At 43.7% G+C, this 6,000-nt stretch overlaps 1 protein-coding gene across 1 annotated transcript in view; it reads left to right on the top strand.

Annotated features, from left to right (window-relative positions):
• The first annotated feature begins 722 nt into the window (after positions 1-722).
• Positions 723-6,000, top strand: part of DOCK8 (dedicator of cytokinesis 8) — a 225,120-nt gene continuing 219,842 nt past the window's right edge. The window contains exon 1 of the mRNA XM_011225814.3: positions 723-935. The gene's annotated coding sequence lies outside the window, so the exon portion shown is untranslated. The remainder of the gene's footprint in view (positions 936-6,000) is intronic.

Raw genomic sequence — 6,000 nt, 5'->3', positions numbered from 1 at the left:
CCCACCCCCCCTACCCTGGAGCGCTCGGCCCTCAGAGGCTGCCGCGCTGGGGCCGCGGAGCGCGGCACAGCCTCCGCCCGCGCCTCCGCGAAGATCCCAGCCCTCCCGGGTGTCCCGGGACACCGGCGTCCCTTCCCTGAGCGAGCTCTCGGAGTTCCCCTCCCCGACCCCGCCTCGCCTGCGCCGCCCTCGGGGTCTGACAGGTGGCCGCGCCGGGGAGGGGTGAAGGGAGCAGGGAGAGCGGTGCTGGGCTCGCCGCGGGCTTCCTTATACCCTGCGCCTTCCTCTGAGGCTGCGGTGAGATGGGGCCAGACAAGAAGCGGCTGCAAGCAGCGTTGTGTTTCAGGCAGCTGCTGGAGAACTTTGGCTGTTCTGAGTAGGGCTCTTTCCCCTCTCGTTGTATTTTTCCCGAAGAAGTTTGGCTCCTTGGACATCGCTATTTTTATTCCCTGGTCCAAAGGAGCCGTGAAGTGGAAAAAGTGATTTTTTAAAATTCTCCACTTAAATAAACAGAAAGGAATGGCCTGTGGCTGGCATTTTTACATTTCTAGCGCTCCGGCAAGGCCCTAAGGACCATGAATCCGCCTCACCGTCCAATTCATAATCCAAATCGCATACACTCGTTGTAAACTCAGTCACTGCTCAAAGTTCTCGCCAGGGCTGCTTCAGCTGCAGTTTTCCCTCCCCTGAAAAGTGCTGACAAGTACTGGGGGACGTTTTTGTTTTGGCCTGAGAATCGAGACTGTCCGGTTAAAAGATAACACGAACCTGGTCCTGAAGGGTCAACTTACTATTCTAGTGTGTCGTCACTGCTCTAGGACATGTTCTTCTTTTAGCTGAGCCCGTAAGAGGGTAGTTGCACCGTATTATTTTGTGTGTGGAGAGCGTCCAGAGGTTGGAGCCAAAAGGCATTAGAAGCCCCGAATCATCAGGCGGTAAGGACCTTTCGAGGACCCACTGGGCGTTATTGCTGTTGGATGTCCGCCTGCTGGGTAGCTGTGGGCAAACCATTCCTCCTACCTATTTCTTCATCTTTAAAATGAATTTCATTATTAATGGGTATTATATATTAATGTTGCAGTACCAGAGGTACTAGTTAAAAGGCATGAAGCCCATCAGGAATCTCCTTATAGGGATTTTTTTTTTTTTTTTTAAGGTTTCATGGCTGTTGCAAGCCAGAAGGGGCAATGAATTCATTTGGGGAGTATTGGAATCGAACTGAAGTTAGCAATGGGTGTGTCGCTTGCCACAGCTGCTGCTCTTGGGTCCCTGTGAATTTTAGGTCAGGAAGCATGGCTGGGACAGAAAGATGCTCGAGACTGTGGGGTTTGGTGGAGTCCATCTCGGGGGAGCAGCAGGACTGAGCTAATGCTATAGGCACTCTTGAAAGCAGCCGTGGGGTTGGTGTGGCCTGGGGGTTAAGAATAAAGGTCTTGGCTAGAATCAGACCTGCTTGCAGAGTCACTGCCTGCTACAAACTGTGTGACATGGGGCCTGTCATTTAACCTCTCTAAACTTTGGTTTCTTTGTATGTCAAATGGGATCATCATCGGACCTACTTCTTGTGACTGTTGGGAAGATTGAGTGAAATAATGTCTAGATGGTGCCTATAGTGTGTGGCTCAGAATAAGTGTTCACTGTTAGCTGTCCTCATCGACATTGCCCTCAGCTTCATCATTTTCTCTATCGTCATAGAATTTGAGAGCCTAAGGAAGAAGGGTGGGAGAGGAAGCTGCAGTTGGAGAGCACTTTGGGCTGGGTCTGACGTTGCCAGTGGCAGGTTGGAGCTGCTGGGGGTGATGTTCCCACTCAAATGACTTCCATCCCTGTGCTGAGATCACCAGACACACCCAGTGGAACAGAATGTGTGATGCTATCTGAACAAGAAGAGCCCCATTCAAGCGAAGTATAAAAGGTTCCCTAATCCTCAGGCAAGAAAAAAGATTGGATATTCCTATGGGGGGGGGCGTTCTGTTTTCCCTTTTGAAGCATTTGTGTATTAGGTGAAAGAGTTATACTAAGGAGCTTAACAGAAAGTATTGTTCAAAGGAGTGGATTAGTAAGGGCATACCTGCTTTTAGTATCATATTAAAACCATTTATTGATCACTTACTCTGTCCCAGACAACGTGATATGCTTCATGGATTATACTGCTGAATCCTCACAAAAATCCTAGGAGACTCACATGAAGTCTCATGTAGAAGGACAATGAAGCTTGGAGATGTAGTTTGCAAAAGGCCATGCGATTTGTTGAAGGCCACACAAGCAGCAGTAGCAGAGATTACAAATTACTCCAAAGACTGTGCTTTTAATTGGGCATGTGCTATTTTGATGCCTGAGCCTTAGTGATTTCCTTTAAAAGCAAGCAGGGAATTGTTTTTTGTTTTTTGTTTTTAATTGTCATCTCAGTAGCAGCACTGGCAAACTTTTCTGTGTTCTGATCGGTTTCTTAAACCACCAACGTGAATTTTGCAGTTGGAAAAGAAAATGTTTTCCTTTGCATGCCTACGCGGTGTTGAAATATGGCCCTCCATACATTTAGCATGGGTTCCTATTTTTTTTTCACCTTTCTACTTGGAATGAGACCAATTATCCCTTGAAAATGTTTGTGGGGGTAAAATCAGCGTGCTTCCTATTACGGAAATATTCAAATCTAATATATTAAAATTTTTATTTGTAAAGAGCTCAGTTCTGCCCACGCCAAACCTCAAGAAAGAGCGAGCAGATTAACTCATGGGGGGAAGAGAATGTCCCCTACTGTTCCCAAATTCTGTGGCTTCCTGCAAACAGCATTGCTCAGTTTTGTGGCAGGGCCAAAGCAAAACAGGAACCTGGGAATGCCCACCAGTGCCCATCCCCCACGGTCGCCCTGGCTCTCCCACGCTCTAATGAAGCCTGAATTCCCATATGTTGGAAATCCACGTGTTGGAAGAGTCCCATCCTCTAGGACTTTTTGTTTGTTTTGTTTTGAGCATAAAGTATAATTGTATGATGTAATCATATGACTCGTTACAGTTAAAGGTTTCTCTGGAACCCACCTCTCAGGGAGATACAGGGGAAAAGATCCATCACTGAAGTTTTCTGAGTGGAGAAGTAAAATTTAATTTCATGAAAGTGTCACGTAGTCATCTTCATTTCAGTGTAATTGTTGCTGACTTCCTGTGCATGAAAGAAAGACTAGACCGAGTTAAGATAATCATGATAATGTTTGCATTTGGGATTTCAGACACCACTGCTTTAAATGTATAATACAGTCCTTGTACGAGCACCAAGTCTGATCAACTACCTTTCTTTCTTATTAGCAGTTGGTGCTTTCACAGATTATAAAAATTATTACTAATATTCTGAAAATTCACTAAGTGAAATCTTGGTTTCTTTCACACACAGAATAGATATAGAATTTGTCACGTATTAAAGTAAAATAGGGACTCTGGGAGCAAAAGTCAGAAGGCAGAAAAACCATAAATGATCTTCTGGACACTCAGGACTGGAAGGAATAAATAATAATAGCTTATGTTTATAACGTGGCTTCTGTATGGCAGTCTAAATCTTTACACGTTTTAACTTATTTACACCTATGAAGTATGAACAATTATTACCTCCATTTTACACATGGAGAAACTGAGCACAGAGAAGTCCTAAAAATTGTCCAAAGTCACAAATAGCTAACAAAGGGCAGAGCTGGGATTCAAATACAGGCAGCCTGGCTTCAAAATTCTCTCCTTTAATCTCTATACCACGCTGTCATCTCAGGTTTATTTAAAGATAATAGTAAAATAAATAATGTTTATTGACTGCTCACCATGTGCCCAGCATTGCACTAAGAACTTTACATATTTACATTGCATTGTTGTAGAAAAGGGACAAAATCTTAAGCAAAATAATTATCATTACAGAGTGATTTTGTGGAAGATAAGAGCAAGGAGCTGAGAAAACAGATTGCATTCAAGAGTCCCAACAAGTTTGGGCATAAGGAGCAGAACACGATGAAGGTTTAGAGATTTTCCTGAGAAGTAGACACTATTTTGTCTATGAAGTTAATGTAGGCATAGAAGTTTATGTATAAGCGTGTGTCAGCAGTGAAACAGTGCTGTTCTTTGGTAGTGATGGCAGAGCGGGATGTTGGTGCTTTCTGGAACTGCTTGATTTGTCAGACATGTTCTAGACCAATGACCAATAGACGAGGCTTTAGGCAATCAAACTCAGGATTTTGGTCTTTCACATTCCGAATCATTTTCTTACAGAGTCTTGGGACAGCTCCACTTGAACTTTGGGCATCAAGTGCAAATGAAAGAACCTCCTGCCAGGGTGGAATTTTCTTCATTTGTAGTTCTCTGAGCTCTGACAGTTCACATGCGTGTGTGGGGCTAATGTTCTCTTCTACATGGAAGATAGGTGTATAATTGCATCATATGGTTACCTGTGGAAAGCAAATATAATTGCATCATGTGTTACCTGGGGAGAGAGGTGGAGCTCAAGGGACCAGGTCTCCCATCTCAGCTCCCCAGACAGAGCTAGTGGTGGAATGGGGTGATGTTATCAGTTCCCCATCTTTCCATCCTCTTTTACAGGGATCTTGAGGAGGCAGGGATGTGAGGCTTAGACTTCTTGCTGAAGAAGGCTAAGAAAGAAGAGCCCTTAGTTCTTTTCTGTGGCATATGATCAGGTGCTAATTCATGTTTTGGTCAATAGGAATGGGTTAAAGAGACAAAATGTACTACCGCTGTTCCCCACAAGTGTCTAGTCTAATGTACTGGCAACTAGCAGCCACAAGGGTTCTCTAGGGCCTAGGGAAATGCACGTGTTTATATGGTTGTGGTGCGTGTGGTCCCTCTGCTTCTGGAGTTCCCACTGTAATGGTACAGTTGGCTGTTTGGACAACTTGGGGACACACAGAATAAAAACAGGCTAATATCTCTGAAAGTATTTATGGAGGCATCTGTATGCAGGGGTTCGGTAAGACCAAACAAATTGGTAAAGTTGGCATAGGGTATCGTGTCCCACTGCATTCAGATCACATGCAGAACTAAAAAAGCAGGATTTGTGATGGCAGAAACAGAGTTTCCCATGCCCTCTGTTCTTTTCATCCATGTTCGACACGAGAAATAGGAAACAAGTAAGCAAAAATGTCGACCACCTGTAAATTACAGCTGTTAACATTTGCTTGTATATCCTTTCATTTTTACAAAAATAAGATCGTGTTGTGCATGCCACTTTAAGGTTTTTTGATTTAAAAATACCACAAACAACTCTCCATGTCAATCAATGTAGATCTACATTATAATTGACACAAGACTTTAAAATTGCATTGATTGTATATACAGTGATTTAATGAATTCATTTTCTGTTATTGTGCCTCCAGAGTTTCCAGTTTTTCACTGTAACGTACGGAGCTTGATGGAATGCCTTATACATACATCTTGATGTGTTAGTCCAAATGCTACCTTAAAAATTTCTGGGAGTCGCATTGCCTGGCCAAAGGAAAGAAACATTTTTCAAGCTTTTGATACGCATGGCCAAATGGTCTCCCAGAGAAGTTACACCTATTTATGCTTCTACCAGCCGCCCTGAGAGTGATCATTTCCGCACATTCACACCCCCGCTGGGTTTTATCATTCTTTTAAATCTTTATTCGCAAGCTTGACCCCTGCTCTTAAATGTCTCTTACCTCTTCCTGTTCAGCTTCTCTGCCAGATCCCTGCATGACCGCTGAAGTCATGCTTCGGAGATTAAAACGGTCATACATTTCTCCTTTTTGCTTTGCCTGATATACAGCTAAAGATGGTGGTAACCTCCGTCTTCCTTGATTTCTGCCTTCGGTCATTGAATAGGTGGGTTAATGATAAAGGTAGATTATTCTAGCAACTTGGTTCTTTTTTGATCCTCTTTTAGACTCTGGTTGGCACACTTCACTCAGTTTTTACTTTCACAATCTAATATAATCTACCTGTCCTTTGCATAAACTCTTGCTCTTTGAAGTGAAATGGCATGTTAGGGAAT

This window comes from Ailuropoda melanoleuca, chromosome 17, assembly GCF_002007445.2.
Source record: "Ailuropoda melanoleuca isolate Jingjing chromosome 17, ASM200744v2, whole genome shotgun sequence".
In the NCBI taxonomy this organism is placed as follows: domain Eukaryota; kingdom Metazoa; phylum Chordata; class Mammalia; order Carnivora; family Ursidae; genus Ailuropoda; species Ailuropoda melanoleuca.
The sequence above is the reverse complement of the archived record's forward strand: the minus strand, read 5'-3'. Positions and strand labels throughout refer to the sequence as shown.